Source organism: Lissotriton vulgaris, chromosome 5 (assembly GCF_964263255.1).
Source record: "Lissotriton vulgaris chromosome 5, aLisVul1.2, whole genome shotgun sequence".
Taxonomy (NCBI): Eukaryota; Metazoa; Chordata; class Amphibia; order Caudata; family Salamandridae; genus Lissotriton; species Lissotriton vulgaris.
This window is the reverse complement of record NC_141693.1, coordinates 1046511715-1046528826: the sequence shown is the minus strand read 5'-3', so window position 1 is coordinate 1046528826 and position 17112 is coordinate 1046511715. Positions and strand designations below refer to the sequence as shown.

At 49.1% G+C, this 17112-nt stretch overlaps 1 long non-coding RNA gene across 1 annotated transcript in view; it reads left to right on the top strand.

Moving 5' to 3' along the window:
• Positions 1-11601, top strand: part of LOC147711969 (uncharacterized) — a 32521-nt gene extending 20920 nt beyond the window's left edge. Inside the window, exon 3 of the long non-coding RNA XR_015295969.1 lies at positions 9384-11601. This is a non-coding gene — a long non-coding RNA (uncharacterized LOC147711969). The remainder of the gene's footprint in view (positions 1-9383) is intronic.
• Positions 11602-17112: the final 5511 nt, after the last annotated feature.

Genomic DNA, 17112 nt, shown 5'->3' with positions numbered 1-17112 from the left:
GGGCCATGGAATCTGATCCTTCCGCAGATTTTGGTGACTATGGGCTATATGTATGAACACATTTTCCTAGACACAGAATGGGTAAAACCCTTTGATGCATCCGGCCCTTACTCTTTAGGCTGATGGTGGCAGTGCCAGAGCCATGGCTTTAAAGCTTGGTCAGTGTCAGTGATCTTTGACTCTGCTGTCCATTATTTCTGTTGAATATATCTCAATCAGGTTGCCTACCAGGCTGAATGTTCTGCTACAGATAGGGTGTTCAACATTTATGTGAAGCAATTTGCACCACTTGTCTGATCCCATGGTCCATGGTCCCATGGCTTTTTACATGTATGCAAATGATGCCCATATCTTTTTGAAAACATCCAGCTCCCTCAAAAGTAGCCATGGATCGGAATCGAAATATGCCGGATTATACCATGACCTTTCTGAAGACAAAGATAAGCTGTGAGGTCCAGGACCCTCTTTTTCTTTTCTAGGCAGCCTGGGAGGAGAAGGAGCTCCAGTATCTCCCAGTAGTGCTTAGATAAAATGACCCTCCTGTCACGGGTCCTCTGGCACCCTCTAAAGCATAAGCTGCCTTGTGTTTTCAACTATCAACATCTCTAATTTTTACCCCTCTCATTAACCTATAGGATCAGTAATTTAGTTGCTTTAAAAATATGCCTGCTCACAATTACAGTAAAAAAGCACTTGCCTTGGGCTACAGAGATTACTTTCACCCATGATGAGTTTTAAGGATGCAGTAAGTGTCAATATAAATGCATCTGGTACCCTCAGGGACTCCTGAGTGCCTTGATCTGCTCCTTTACATCTGCAAAAATGGACCAGATATGTGAAGGCTCCTAACGGTCTACAATGGCGTGTTGTCATTTTTACATTCGTTTTTTGCCTTGGGGTTGTCTCGGTCTCCACATTCTTGGTCTGTTATAGATACAACAACCTTAATAGCAATCTATTGCACCATAGACTAATTGGTCATTCTGGGATAAGAATACAATACGTAGGTCATTAAATAATCTTTTCATCACACACTGGAATGCACTAATGCCTTGACCAAGATAAATGTTTAAGTGAATTGAGAAATACCCTCCATAGTGAGGAAGCCCATCAACCCTTCGATTTTAGATGAAGATGTTTGGTGGTAAGCCTTTGAAGACACATTTGGTGGCAAGTCTACTTTAGGTTTAAAGTATTTTTATTAAGGCATAAAAAAACACGGGGAGGGGAGCAGGAAGTCAGGTAAACATACAATACAAGAAGCAAAACGTTGCAGCGAGTCAGAAGGAAAAGAGGGAGACAGGATGCCCCAGAGGGTAACAAGGCAAAGACATAGGCAATAAGGCATTGTGTACGATCCCCCTGTAGGCCCCCACTCCCTAGGCAAGGTCAAACCAAAATAACACTCCGCGACACAGTGAAAGAGAAGCGTACCGTTCCACCAGCCCCTCGACCCCAGAAAGGAAGGAGAAAGAAAAGCAAAGAAGGAAAGAAGAGAAAACAATACCCCAACATCCCCGTCCGAAAGTCAGCATTAGAAGCATATAACTCCACTTCCCACCCCCAACCCTCGGCCCCCAATCCGCACATTCACTCCGCCGCTGGCGCCGGCGGCGTCAGCCTAAGGAGGCGCAGGTACCGTGGACACGTAAGCTCGCGAAATTCCGTGGACAGCAGTGCCAAAAAGGGATGCCAGAGCTCCTCAAACTGGTCAACATTCCCAGCCACCGTTAGCGATATCTTCTCCATGCCCAGTACCTGCCAGAGCCTATGCAACCAACCAGTGATAGAGGGGGCAGTGGGGGAGCGCCAAAGTACCAGTATGTTCTGGACGGCGGAGCCTAGCGCAATCGCAATCTGCCTGCCCCTGCGGGATTTCAGCGGGTACATCAAATCATTGGGGAGGCCAAGCAAGACATACGCGGGGAAGCGCGGAAGCTCGATCTCAAAATGCCTATCCACCTCATCTAAGACTTCCTTCCAGTAGGCCGACAGCACCGGGCACTCCCAGAGAATGTGCGTGAGGGTACCCTCCTGTCCGCAGCCGCGCCAGCAACCCTTATCGCCTATTTTGCGCATCTCGTAGAGCCGCTCCGGGGTGTAGTACCAATAGGTGGACACTTTAGTGAAGGTTTCCGTCAGCCCAGTGTGGTACGCAGAGTGCCTCGCCCGATATGCAATCTTGTCCCACTCCTTGTGGCTCAGGGTCCTGCCCAGTTCCCTGTGCCAGCGCTCCCTCCCTGGGTTATGGTAATGAAACGGCGGGGGTTGGAGAAACTTATACAAATCAGTGATGAGTTTGGCGTCCGAGGCCCGGGTTACCAACCATCGCTCAAAGGGCGTAATCGAACGGGCGGCGACGTCACGCACTGGGGGTTGAAGAGCCCAGTGGCGGACTTGCATGTAACGCAGTCTGTCCCCCTCCGTCAGGCCAAACTCCTGTCGGAGCTGCTGGAAGGGGAGCACGCCCTCCGGTCCGTAGATCTGGAAAAGCGCCCTGCATCCCGCGCTCACCCAGTGGGAAAAGGCCCCCGGCTCCAGACCCGGGGTGAAGTCCGGGTTGCCAGCAATGGGAGTGAACGGCGATGGAAAAGTGGTGAGCTCCCGAAGCTCACACACCGCGTCCCACACTCTTAGCGGGACCCGGGTGATAAAGGAAGCGTAGAGATTAGGTGGGCGGTGGATGCGCCGCAGGAACGGGACCTCCTGGAGGGTACGGCCTGCAACTGCCTGGTCTTGAAAGAACCAGTGTTTGTCCGATTCCCACCGGCTCCACTCCACCAGGTACCGGAGCTGCGCCGCCTGGAAGTACTTCCGGAGGTCCGGGACTCCGAGACCTCCCGCCTCCGGGGCAAGCATGGAGAGGACCCGCTTCATCCGAGGCTTACGGCCCTGCCACACAAAGCGGGAGATGTCTGCCTGCGCCTGCCGTATCCAACCCACGGGGGGCTGAAGAGGCAGAGCGCGAAAAAGATACAGGATCTGGGGTAGTATTGTCATCTTCACCGCCGCAATACGGCCCAGCCACGAAAGTAGGCCCTTGTTCCATCGGCCGAGTTCCTCTTTGATCTTTTTGCCCAGAGAGGAATAGTTAGCCGCGACCATAGCAGGCAGGGAGGGAGCAAGCAAAATGTCCAGGTAAGTCACCGTGGAGGAGGACCACTGCATAGGGAAGAGACTTTGAAGGTCCCGCCTGGTGTCGGCAGAAAGCGACACATCCAGCGCAGCCGACTTGGCCATGTTCATTTTAAAGCCCGCGACGCGGCCAAAAGCGTTCAGCTCCTGGACGCAGGCAGGGAGTGACCGCCTGGGGTCATCTAGGGTCAGCAAGACATCGTCCGCGTATAAGCTGACAGTGTGTGTGTATTGCCCCATCTTCACCCCAATAGCGTCCGGGTTGTCGCGGATCCTCTGCGCAAACGGCTCCATATAAAGGGCAAAGAGGAGTGGCGAGAGGGGGCAACCCTGTCTCGTGCCGCGCTCAATGGCGAAGCTGCTGGAGCTGTGTCCATTGACACGCACTGACGCCGACGGTCGCCTATAGCAGTTAAAGACCATAGTGCGGAACTTCTCGCCGATCCCCAGTTTCCCAAGAACCAGCTCGAGATATGGCCAATGAACCCTATCAAAGGCCTTCTCCGCGTCGACCGATAGCAGCATCCGCTCCCCCGGGACGCGTGAGGCCTTTTCCAGCACGTGCGTCACCCTCTTCGTGTTGTCGACCGTCTGCCTACCGGGTACAAAACCGGCCTGATCCGCCTCCACCAAACCTGGTAGGTGTAGACCCAGTCTGGCCGCCAAGATTCCGGTATAAAGCTTGAGGTCCACATTTAGGAGCGAAATGGGCCGGTACGAGCCGCACAAGGTCCGGTCCTTCCCCGGCTTGGGGATAACCGACACAGTCGCCGAGAGGAGGTCCGGTGGGATGGCACCCGGTTCGGAGAAGGAATTGAACAAGCGGGCCAGGAGAGGAGCAACAGTGGGACAGAAGGTCTTGTAGAACAAGGCCGTGTAGCCATCCGGGCCCGGAGCTTTACCATGCTTCAGCCGTGCGATCGCGGAGATGACCTCCTCCACGTGAATGTCTCTCTCTAGGTGGTCCGCCTGGGAGGGGTCCAAGGCCGGGAGGGTCACGGAATCCAAATAGGCCTCAGCCTCTCCCGGTGGGGAAGGCTCTGAAGCGTACAGTGCCTCGTAAAAGGAACGAAAGGTGTCTGCCACCTCCGCGTCACCGGAAACCGGGATCCCACCCACTCCCACCAGCTCCTTCACCACATTGCGTTGCTGCGCGGCCCTGAGCCTATGGGCCAGGAGCTTACCGCACCTGTCCCCGCCGGTGTAAAAGGCATGTTTCAGGCGCAGCGCTGCGTACTCCGCCCGATCCAGATCCAACGCAGAGAGGAGTTTCCGTGCCGCCTTCAGTTGCTTCCAAACACGAGGAGCCCCCGTTCGGCGGTGGACCTGCTCAAGCTCCCTAACCTGCGCTGTCAGTTCCTCCCTCTTGCGCTGGCGTTCCTTGTTTTCCGCCGAGGAAATGGAGATAAACTCTCCCCTGACGACTGTTTTCAAAGCCGCCCACTGCGTGGCCAGGGACGTGTCAGAGTTGTTATTGTGGGTCAAGTAGTCCTGGATGACCTCCTCCACCCGCTTCACTACCGATTTCTTATGGAGAAGCGTGTGCCGGAGCCGCCACATCCCTCTGGATGGGGGGGCCGCCGGCCACGCAAAGACTCCGGAAACCGGCGCATGATCGGACAGGGACAAGACCCCGATGTCCGCCGCCATGGCGGCCGAGCGGAGCGGGCCGCTCACCAAAAGATAATCCAACCGCGAATAAGTACGGTGTGCGTGGGAGAAATAGGAGTAGTCCCTATCGGTGGGGTGCATGGTGCGCCAGAGGTCATGCAGGTCCATCTCCGCAATCTGGTCCTGTACCGCCTTAGAAAGCTCCCCTGTCTGCGGGAAGCGCTGGGCAGACCTATCTAGAGTGGAGTCGAAGACCATATTCAGGTCTCCCCCCAAGATGATATGGCGATCGGGCGAGGCAGTAACGTCCACCAACACCGATTCCAGGAAACGATCCTGGTGGTCGTTTGGGCTGTAAACCGAACCAACCGTAAAGGCAACACCACCCAAGCGCATGCGATACACTAAAAGCCTCCCCTTCTGCTCAGCATGTTTATACAACACCTCCCCCCTAAAGGAGCTGGCTAGGAGAATGGCCACCCCAGCGGTCTTAGTCGCAGCAGAGGAAAAGAGTTGCGTGGGGAACTTAGCAGAGCGCAACCTATGGCAATCCCTGGAAAGTAAATGGGTCTCCTGCAGGAGGCAGATATCCGCCTGCGACCCCTCCAACAGGGAAAGGATCGCCCTACGCTTCACGGGGTTATTCAGACCCTTAACATTAAGGGTCACAACTTTCAGGGGTGGCATCGCCTCCGGGGAAACAACGCGCTATGCCGCAGGCGGGGGATCAGCGGAGGGGGCGCGCGGGGTAGGGGTGCAGGGAAGGCCAAAAGCGGCATCGTACACGTTCGGACAATTTCGGACGGGACCCCCCCCCCACAACAAACCAACAGTGAAGCCCCCCCAAAACCCCCTTATGGCAACCAGCCAAAACAAAAAGCAGAAAACAACACCCCATAGTCTCAGTCTAGCCCAAATGGGCGAGTCTGCAGAAAACAGTCAAGTGGACGTCCAGCCACACACCACCCCCCTCGCCCCCCCAGCCCCCAGCCCAGCATCGTCAAAGCTAAGAGCCTCTCCCCCCGGAGAAAAATTAGGCCGTTAAGGCCACACCAGTAGATTCAGGCAAGTTCCTGGCCGCAGTCCTCAGGGCCTCCGCCATTTCAGATCTGATGGTGGGCGAGTCCGGACGACTCGCTGGCGCTGACGATGGGCGCCTTCTCGACCTCCGTCGGCCCCGCCGCTCGGGGCGCCGCCATGCGGGTGTAGCCCCTTCCTCCTCCGTAGCAGTAAGACCCAGCACTCCGCAGACATCCTGTAAGGAGCGCAGCTGATGCAGCACCCCATTCCATCGAAAGATAAGACGGAAGGGGTGACCCCAGGAATAGGCTGTCTCGTGCTCTCGCAGAAAGTCCGTAGCGATGCGGAAGGACCTGCGCTTCTGTAGTGTGATGGCGGACAGGTCCTGATAGAGCGCCACAGGTCTATCTCGGAAGGTCAGTGGCTGCTTCCTGCGGGCCTCCGCCATGATGCGCTCCTTTAGGGGGAAATCCGGCAAGAATGCCAGGATATCAGGCGGGGGAGCCGAGGACTGGCGTTGGCGGCCCACCCTATGTGCTCTGTCAATGCGGATTGGGAAATCCGCTCCTTCCCCCAAGATGTCGCGGAACAGGTCCTGCAGATAAGCCACTAGGTCCGCACCTTCATCCGCGGATGAAACACCCCGCACCCGGATGTTGTTCCGCCTGGACCTGTTCTCGAGGTCCTCCGAGTGGGCCTGGAGCTCAACACATTGCTCCCGGAGGCGGAGGACATCCTGCTGGAGATGGGTTATCTCCTCATCGCGGCGTTGAGCCGCCGTCTCCACAGTATCGACCCGCTCGCCCAGGCCCTCGACTTCCCTGCGCACCTCCCGGACCTCTCCAGCCACTTCGGTCTTAAGGGTTTGAAATTCCTCCTTGAGGGAGCTGAATAGGTCCTCCATGAAGGACCGCGTGACCGGCGGCTCGCCCACAGTTGCGTCCGTTGATGCCCGGGAGGCCCCCGGGGACGGCTGCGTCCTGTCGCGTAGTTGCTGGGACCTGCCGAGCATTTCCGGCAAAGTGCGGTCTCCTCGCGCTGCGCCTCGTCTTCCAGTCATCTTGGGGCCCGGCAAAGCCCAGGGTCAGTTGCTGTAGGCGAGCTCCGCCGCTCGCGGGCACCAGATGTGAGGCCTTCGCCGAAGACAAGGGTGGTGCGTCACAGGCGACAAAATGGCGGTCTGGGCCTGGGCAAGACGGCCCCTGGGCCAGTAGGACAGGCAGCAACGTCCGAGGTGTAGGCCTCCTGCTTCGTGCTCCCAGGGAGGGCATCAGATGAGTCGGTGCCAGGACCAGCCGAGGCTCCCATGTGAGAAGGGCGCGGGCAGGGATCACTGGGCTCAGCCACACAAAGACAAGATGGCGGGAGGGTGGGACCCAAGAAGGCAGCCCGGGCCAGCAAGTCCGTGGGCGAGTCTCAAATGGTAACGGGTCCAGAGAGCATGAAACCAATGCCTCCCTCCACCACCAGTTGATTTGTCCGGCTCGGGCACTGCTCGAACTCCGCCATCCAGCGCCTCCAGGCGCGGAGTTCGCAAGTCGTCACCCTTCGAGGCCCCGGGTAGGGGGGAGACCGCCGGTGCAGGGCTAAGGTCCGTCGTCCAGCAATGGTGCCCGCCGCCAGGGCACCGGCCAGGGAGCCACCTCACTCCGCGGAGTCCGTCTAGTCCGCTCCCTCGGGATCACAGGCTTCCCGCTGTTCAGCACTCGGGCCAGCCGAGGCGCGCGGACGGCGCCGCACTACGCTCCGCCTCCAGGCTCTTCTCCTCGGGGCGACCCGGGCTCTACTCCTCGGAGCGATCTCAGAATGAACTTCTCGGGAACTTCCCCCGGGGCCACAGAAGCCAAAGTGGCACCAAAATGTGCCCCACGAACTCCGGCACAGTCCTCTCACCCGCGATGCAGCCGCGGGGGGAGAGAAGCGCAGAAATCGGGGCTCAAGCGGAGCTGGGCCGGAGGAGCTACGGGAGGAAGCGTCCGCTCACCCCGCCATCTTGGCCACGCCCCGCAAGTCTACTTTAGATGCAATTTCTGAATACGACGGACAGCTTAAGCCGTAAAATCATCTCATTATATTTAATAATAAAAAAAAAACATCTCTAATTAATAGAACCTCAATGGTCAGCTTTCTTTCTTTACAGGTGAAAGCTATTCCGATGGTTCAACCAGTTCGATCCCACCCATGTGCAATTACTTCAAGCCTCTTTTTGATCTCCTCCATTACTATAATGGGCACTCTTCTCATGTAAACCATTCTCCTTCACATGTTTGTGGTGAACAAACCTATTAAGAGTACCACTCTATCTTCCAAGACAGCACAGTCGCTCGTCACCCCCAACATTGCTCTTGCCACCAGTGTTATCGGATTTTTGAATCCTGGGTCATATGCAACCTATCAGTCACACTGCTGAGGCAATCCCAGTAAAAGCATTCCTTTCTGGGTACAAACACTTTTCACTCAGGGTTCCTGTCCTTTAACTCTATTTCCCCCCACATATATTCCTTGTCCTTCCGAGAAAGAATTGCCCGTTTGAAGCATCATTTTAGCCTTATCTAATCAATGACCCTGACTTAAGCATGGGCTCCATCTCCAACCCATTAACCTTGAACACGCTTTTGGCTCTTCCCATACCTTCTCCTCAGCCAGCACCCATTCTTCCCTTTGTCCAAGCTCAATACCATCGACCTACCTTCACCACTACCTTCCAATTCCACCCTTTCCACAGTATTTTCCTTACTCTGTGTACATCCTGAATAATGCCCCTGTCTTTCATAACCCCGACACTTGTCATACATGGAAAATTGGTTCTAAAGAATGTACACCATGAATCTTATTCCTAACTCTTTTATGTCTTTCACTTCTTGCGTTTTTACATTTATTTTTATTTTTTACAAAATTCAGCTTCCCACCCTGCTTACTTCTTTTCCATTTCCTTCATAAATCTGTCAGATGTGTCGACTGCCTACTCTATTCGCCATTACAGCTGGCTTCTTAGAACATGTATTATTGTCGTCCCACAATCTTTTTTGAGTATTTTTACTGGCACATCGTACTGTTAGTTGAAACAAATACTGGTTTATTTTAGAACTAAACTTACAGCTAGGTTTACAGCTAAGTTGTATAGGTTAACAGGTTATAAACTGATCGATATAAGGTGCTTTGGAAACCTACTCCAATATAAAAGATACATGCATGAATTCACATAAGGACTAAATACACAATAATGTGCTTTTTTCACTACACAGATACACTACAGGCCATAGACACATCACACATATATCTCACCACAAGTAGGTAAACGAATCGAGCCACAACACCAGGACCCAAACTTTTCTACAGTTTAATTAACACTTCGCTCCCCTTATTATCACAGTGGCTTTCTTCCATCATTCCTTCAGCTCTGCATTGTGCCCCCAAAATGCTTCTTTTCCCTTAGGAAAGAGATTTAAAAAGTTTGTTTTCTTCCTAAAGTCATAGAGTCGGTGGCCTGTGCCTTGTAAGCCAACTCCTCTTTGAAGGTTACTGGTCCACTTAGAGCCTGGAAAGTTAACTTTTGACTTATACTGATGTTCTTCTTTCGATTTTGAAAACTAATCACGTTTCTTTTTATCCCTTAGGGTGATGTATTTGGCTCCTCCACCAGACATGAACCTTCGCTTTGGACGCACTGGGTGCCCAAGAACAGTGGCCTGCAACATGGAAGAATAACGAGGGAGAGGCCCCGTAGGGAGAGTGTTTATTTAGGGGTGTTTACATCTATTCTTGGTGTCACAGTGTGGAGACAGCTGGCCTGACAACACACTGTTGCACCTGCTTCTTCGTCGCCAGGAGAACATCTCTCTAGGAGGAGGCTTGAAGACAGCGCCAGCCATTGGTGTAATCCACATGGTGATCTCTCTTAACTACAGCCGGAACCAATGGGAACCGCAGAGCCCAAGTACAGGAACCCACGCTGTTACTCTCAAGCATGCAGCACCATGTATACCTCTCCTGCTTGTACTTACACTCTTTCTGATGGCGCAAATATCACCAATGGCTGTTTGTGTTGTCCAGAATTGCAAAATCAGGTTGGGGCACCGAAGGATCATTTCAAGTAATCTGTTGTAACAAATACCTACCCATATTTTAGTTTCTCCAGCCCTCGTAATCCGCAAGCTACGTTCAAGCTTCACGAATCCGACCTACCTTCCTGGAAGAAACTAAGTTTGCTATTTTCACGTTTGAACCCCTGTTTATATTACCTGTGGCCATGTGACATTCATATGTCATGATGGGTGTAGAGCTGACACACAGCAGAGCTTGTTTCGAAAGTACTAGGATTTCAAGGTATTACTTGTTGGAGTCATTTCCTCCGTTCAGTTTCCTCTGGTCCACTGCACCTTTGTTCTTGTAATTACTCACAGTATGTTGTCTTACACCACTGCCAGTTGGTGCCCCATCCATTTCACCACTAACATTTCAATATGCTTATGTAAGAGATTAGGGGCCAGATGTAGGTAAGTAACATTTACCGAATCTTAATTACCGAAAATTACCGAATTTTACCGATTCGGTAAAAATACCGATTCGGTATTTTACAGAATCGGTAAATGTACCGATCGGTAAATTTACCGATTCTGTAAAATACAGGGCCCTACATCTCAAATTGCATTTACCGGTCGGTAACGGCCGAATTTGGCCGTTACCGACCGGTAAATGCCTACCTACATCTGGCCCTAGATCTTCGACCATGGGACAGTCTAAGTAGCTATAGGGTTGTCTGTATTTTTAAAAGTTTGATGCAACCCATTTGATGTCACAGTTGGAGAGTAGTACGCATACGGCTTCCAAATCCTCAGTGACTGACAAAAATAGTCATTTCCCACAGGTTTTCTAGTCAGGATGAAAAAAAAACAACAAACACTTCATCAATTACCTGATTCCTAAAATATTGCAAAGGTTAAAAAAGTGAAGTAGTAGATTGAGCAAAGGGCACCACAGTGATTACAGATGGTCTAAACCCAATGCACACAGCCAACCGCAAGAAGCATGCTTGTAGTAGTAAATTATTTACAATGACATTTATTTAAAAATTCATATGTACTTTCCTATGGGGAGAAGGGCTATAATGTGAGCACTTTATCTGGTAAGCGAACATTTATGAAAAAAATTAAACCTGACCAATTCCTATATACAACTCTTTTATAACGCTAAAACGTACTGGTCTAACCTGAAACTTATGCAGCCGTAGGTCCCTACTTAAGGTGGTTCGTCAGCATAATTAGCGTGTTCTGGAAGACTTGAAAAGTCACTGGCCTTCAGATTTACTTTTAGTCATTTTGTGAATTATGGTCAATATAAATGAGCCATCTGGTACCAGAGAGATTGGTTAGCTCACAGGGAATAAAAAGTGTTCCTGAGGAAGTGTAAGCAGCACCTCTGGGGTCAGAATTGAGATAAAACGTTGCCTAAAAAATGGGACCCATGAAGTATGCATACGACACAACCATACTTAATCCAAATGCAGAGAATATTTTTTACTGAGATGATCCTGAGTTCAGTTTTATTAAATGTGAATGCTGGCATGGTCAATGACATTGGGGTTAGAAAAGTACAGTTCATACTTCTTGTTAATAAGACTCAAAAGAAAGATCAACAAATGAGGTGTGGCTCAGGCAGAAATCTTTTTCCCAAATGTGTATGCCCAGGTGTCATTATGTATATTCTTTTATAGCCAAGCAGTTCCAGCTAAAGTGGCCATATTCCTCATCACTTGTCAGTGCAATCCACCGAAATTTGGGGTATCTTTCAATCAATGAACAGATCTAGAAACTACACTTCGCAAATTAGTTTAGCAGAAACAAAAATAAGCCCCGGGGCTGTTACCGAGTGGCAGCCAGGATATCTGCTATGCTATTGTGCTCATTGACATACAGCTTCTCGTATCCCTTTAACCACATGGCTGCTAGGCGTTTTCCCGTCCTGCGCTGAAGAACCAATATAACCATTATTCATGACGAGCTGGCCTTGTCATGAGCGCACGGCAGGTAAGCGCCATGACGAGCCCAGCTCGTCATTAGCTTCGAAGGGGTTAAAACATGTCCAAAAATTTCCTGTGCGAACTGTACAGAAAATGAACCGCTCGAGCTGGTAGGTGCTATATTCAGTCGTTTACTTTGATGCTGGCTATTTGGAGATCTGTCTTTGGGTCGAACCTCACACGTGATGCACACTGCCGCTGGTGATGGACCTTGTGGAGGAAAATTGTATGGGGATGAAACGATAGTTTCCTGGTAACCATATCACCATGGCACCTGAAGAGCTCTCCCTCATCCTCTGCTGCACTTCTGCCTATTCCAAATTATTAGAGTCTACTTATCATTCTGGTTGCCATGGTCCCCTGTCTACTTTTGCTGAGCATGTCTCTTGTTACTGCATTGCCCATTTACAAGGACCACCATTGTCTGGTTCTATAACTGTTATAATTTATATTTTGTTTTACTCACCATCTGTTTTCTCTCATTCTCAATCCAAAACAAATTTCTTGTGGCCACCTCTATGGCTTCTTCCACCTTCTGCATTGAAAAATACTGTTAAATCTAAATGTAAACACCACAAATGCATGTTTTGTATCAGCACTCTATTTATACAGGAATCAATGAGTGAGAGAGCCGTCTGGCTGTCTATACAGTTGTATGAGGGAGGTTTCTGAAGTCTATAAGGGATCAGTGAGCGAGGGAATTGTTTGCGGTTTATGCAGAGATCAACGAGTGAGAAACATGACTAAGGTCTATAAAGAGATTAACAAATGATGGAGCTGACTGAAATCTTTACCGGGGCCTATAAGTGAGAGAGCTGTCTTACGTCTGTACAGGGGCCAGTGAGCGAGGGAGCTATCTGAAGTCTTCACTAGGATCAGTGAGTGATGGTTTGGTGAGATCTACTCAGAAATCTCTGAATTAGGTGGTTGGCTAAATTCTATTATGGGATCAAGGGGACTGAGCTGTTTGAGTTTTATATTGGGATCAGAGAGTGGGGGATCTGGTTGAGGTCTTTGCAGGAATCGGTGTGGATATGAAGTAGTCAGTGAAGCAGTCGGCTGAGGGTATATATGAATCAATGAGTTATCTGACTGAGGTCTGCACAGGAATCAGTGAGGTCAATGTAGGAATCAGTGAGGGAGTTTGGCGAGTTCTACGCGGGGACCAATAAGCAAGGGAGTTCGCTGAAGTTATACAAATATGAAGGGGTGAGGGAGCTCTCTTCATGCAGAGATTAACGAGCAAAGAAGCTATCAGAATACCGATGTTACCACTCAAAGGAGCAGACTGAGGTGTATACAGAAAGTGAGGTAATTGGATGGGACGTAAACAGAAAATGAAAACCTCGGTTGAGGTATAAAAAGATGGGAGAGAGGGCGTTGACATGACTAAAAGGGAGAGATCGGGTGGGTAAAGACAGAAAGGAAAATAGCTGGGACGTATTGAAAAAGTAATCTTGCTCATTGAGTGTACACCGAATTTTAGGGAGCTGGCTAAGGCGTATCCAAAAGTGAGGTGTATGTAAAATTTGAACAATTTGCTGGCATATCTAAGGAAAAGAGGGAGTTTGCAGGGTTGAACAATAAATGAGGGAGCATGCTGGGATTTACTCCGAAAATGAGAGAGCTGGCAGGGATGCATACTGAAAGTGAGGGAGATGGTGGGGTGTATCCAGAAAGATAGGGAGCTGGCTGGGTGAATAGAGATCGCGAGAGAGCGGACTGGGGAGCATACAGAAAGTGAGGGAGTTAAATGTGATGAATAGAAAAAGGGAGGGAGCTGACATAATATACGTAAAGTGAGGGAGTTGGTTCGGGTACACAAATAGAGTGAGTAAGCTGGCTGGTTGTAGACAGAAGATTGCAGAAAACTCAGAAACTGTCTGGGTGTATGCAGAAATTGAGGGAAATGGCTGTGGTTCGTTCAGAAGTTTGAGCTGGCCGGGCCGTACACTGAAAGAGAGAGAGGACTGGCCGGGCATTTATACAGAAGGCGCTGGCCGTGGTGTTTACAGGGACCCACAGAGCGGTGGAGCTGTATTTGGGATCCCCAGGTTCACTTTGGAGACATCCCTTCTGGCTGTAAACACCGTCTCCCCTTTTCATTGCATACAATGTCATTTTATTCACAAGATATAGAGAATTATAAAAGCTCACAGAAGTAAATGTGAAGTCTTATTTTTTTTTACAAGGATGTAAATAACAGAATATAGTACCTTTCTGGGAATCAGCTTATTATTTAAAAAGCCTTAATCCATTTAATATATTGAAATGCAAATTTATCATGAATGTGACCTCACTTGACACCCACATGTATTCCAGTAGATACCGTCAGTGTATACGAAACCAGGCGAGCAAATGGACGCCATTCGCTGTATGTCTTGATGTATATCTGTTCCACTGTATTTTAAAAATCCATAAGAATAGGCCTATGTATTACAAAATGACTTCTTGTATATACACATGTGCAATCGACAAATGCTGTCACAGCCACACTAAATCACAATTGGTCATGCTGTCATTACAGTTCAATCCATAAAACCATCCGTGTTGAACAAAGGTTTATTGATGTTTAATATTGCCTCATGTCATCATCTCTAGTGAAAATATAGAACTGATTAAGAAAGCAATGAAAAATATCGAAAAAACAAATCTAAAAGCAAATTCTCTCTTTTTTGTTTTGTAATGCTGAGTTACCTTAAAACCTTCTTCTACCCTGGACCACCACCCCACTTTGGTTTCTCTAGCTATTTGAATTTCTTTTATAAAATGCCGATGTTGGCACAGCAAGGAGCTGACTGTAGTGTATACAGAAAGTGAGGTATTGGATAGGACGCACCAGAGAATGAAAACGTTGGTTGAGGCATAAAAAGATGGAAGAGATGGTGTTGACATGACAAACTGAGAGATCCGGGTTTAGGTGAACACAGAAACGGTAATAGTTGGGATGTATTTAATCTAGCTCCTTGAAGTGTTTACAGAAGGTTAGGGAGCTGGCGAAAGCATGTACAGAAATTGAGGGATTTTGTTGAGGTGTGTGTAAAATGTGAACGACTGGCTGGTATGTCTGCGGAAAAGAGGGAGTTTGCAGGGGGTGAACAAGGAATGGCTTGTAGCCCTAGTACAGTGTTCTTCAAACTTCTTAATGCTGCGCCCTCCCCTCTAAACATATTTAAACATTGCAGTTCAGCTCTGTTACTCCTTTTTAGACTTACTCCCGGTCAGGAGATACATGACGAAAGTTGTTAGCGATGGCCCATTACAAAGTGGCTTACTGCCGGTCATGTTTTTGACAATCAAAACACAGCATGATGTTTCTCTTTGCCAGAGACTGGCACCCCTCCCATTGCCCCCCTGAGATCACTCAAACGCCCTCCTTGTGGCCCGCCCCCCAGTTTAAAGACCTCTACCCTAGTACCATGTGGCTCTTTAGTACCACACACAGTTTATCATTTACGTTTTAATCAAACCTTTCTGTATTTAACCATATGAAACAAAGCACAGAATATCTAAAACCCCTTTTATATTTTTATTCTGCGTTTTTATTTTTACTTCGTTTTGAATGCATGTTGTCTAGTTACTGAAAGCTGTGCGTTTTCAATCGGCATTGAATCAGTGGTGGTGCTATGTACCCATACGGGTAGAGGGACTCAGATTTTCTTATTACTTGTCGATAATCTTCTTACTCTTAGTCCTACTCCTCCTCATCACAGCCATTGCTTGGGATGTTTATCCAAACCCCTTGAGACAGGAAACTCCACAAAATGCTGAGAATTAAAGCCCCACCCACCCACTCGTATTGGGTGTCCCAAAGAGGGTCATATTCTCAGCAGCCTCCTGATATTGCCTAGACTAAGGCCGTACCATCAAGTGAAGGTGGCAAACTGTAGTGATTAGGAGGATAAGTAGAACTAAGAGTAATGAAGAATAACATAAGTTAATCAGGACATTACCTCCACACCCCTCATCCTCATTCCAGTCATTATTTGTGGGAAATATCCAAGCAACACTGGACCTCGTCTAAAAGACACACATACCAATGTACACAGTGAACTTTAATTACATTTACACAAGAAAAGAAACGTGTGACAGAATGGAACTTAGAGAGCCAACTATAAAGTTCCTCACATCATTACCCAACCATTGGAGTCTAATTATGTTCAAAAGTGTGAGGTGATGCCCAAGTAGCCCCTTTAACCTCAGCCCATGAGCCAGCAAAAAGCTTAGTTGAGGTGAGTTTAGAGGTAAAACTGCTAAAGATTATCCCAGGGCAATAATTGATTGGATCCAACATCTTATCAAAGCAAAACCCTTTCTGCCCTTGACCAGATGCTCCAAAGACCCCAAATAAATGTTCAGACTGGTGGAAGAAGCATTACCTTTCTGTATAGACCATTAACGCCCTCCTAACATGTAAGGTGTGACGAAGTTCCTGTTCTGAGGAAGGAGACTGAAAATTGCTGGAAGGACACCATTCTGGCTCTTGTGAAAAGTTGAAGTTATTGTCAGCAGAAACGAAGGATCCGGGTGAAGACTCACACTATCATTTGTGATAGAGAGAGAGGGAGGATAAACCAACAAGGCACCCAGTTCACCAATCATCTGAACTAATGTTATTTCTACAAAAAGGCTTACTTTATTGTAAGAAATGGCATGTTCGCTGAAGACAAGGGTTCGAAAGGATGCTGATGAAAAGACTTCAACACCAAAAGGCAGTCCCATCGAGGGGAAGTGTGTGTCACCGAGGGGTAAGACAATTAAGAAGCTTGCACAACCATGTAGCTAATGTGTCCCCATTCCCTAAGTTTCCCAAGGCTGCCTATATGCTCTTGTAGCTGCACATTGTGCCTTATGGGAAACTGGAAAGTTAATGGTGAAAGCCTCCCCAAAGAAACTGGAGAATAGCTGGAAAGCAATATTTTAAAGGACTCTACTTGTGAACCTTGAATCACTTGTGAAAGGATTTCCAATGCCGAAAACATGGTTTAAGAGTGGAAGGGCTGCAAGGATTTTGAATGGCTCCTGCTAAATGATGGGAAAGCCCTTTGTTCCCTAATCCCCTCCTCTTTTGCGATTTGCTAAATGACTATATCAATTGCTCTGGAACTCGAAACCCTAAGGCATGAAGAGGGGATAGTCAGCACAGCACATAGAAATTTCAGACCTCCCGGGCTAAAATGACACCACCAGTGTTATATTCCTGTGCTCTCCCAGAACCCTGGCTAGCAACCTGGAAAAGGAGGGAATCCATAAAAGCCCTCCTGAGGCCTTCTACTAGTAAGACACCCACTTCTCATGCTCCTACCTTTGGACTCCTGTAGCAAAAC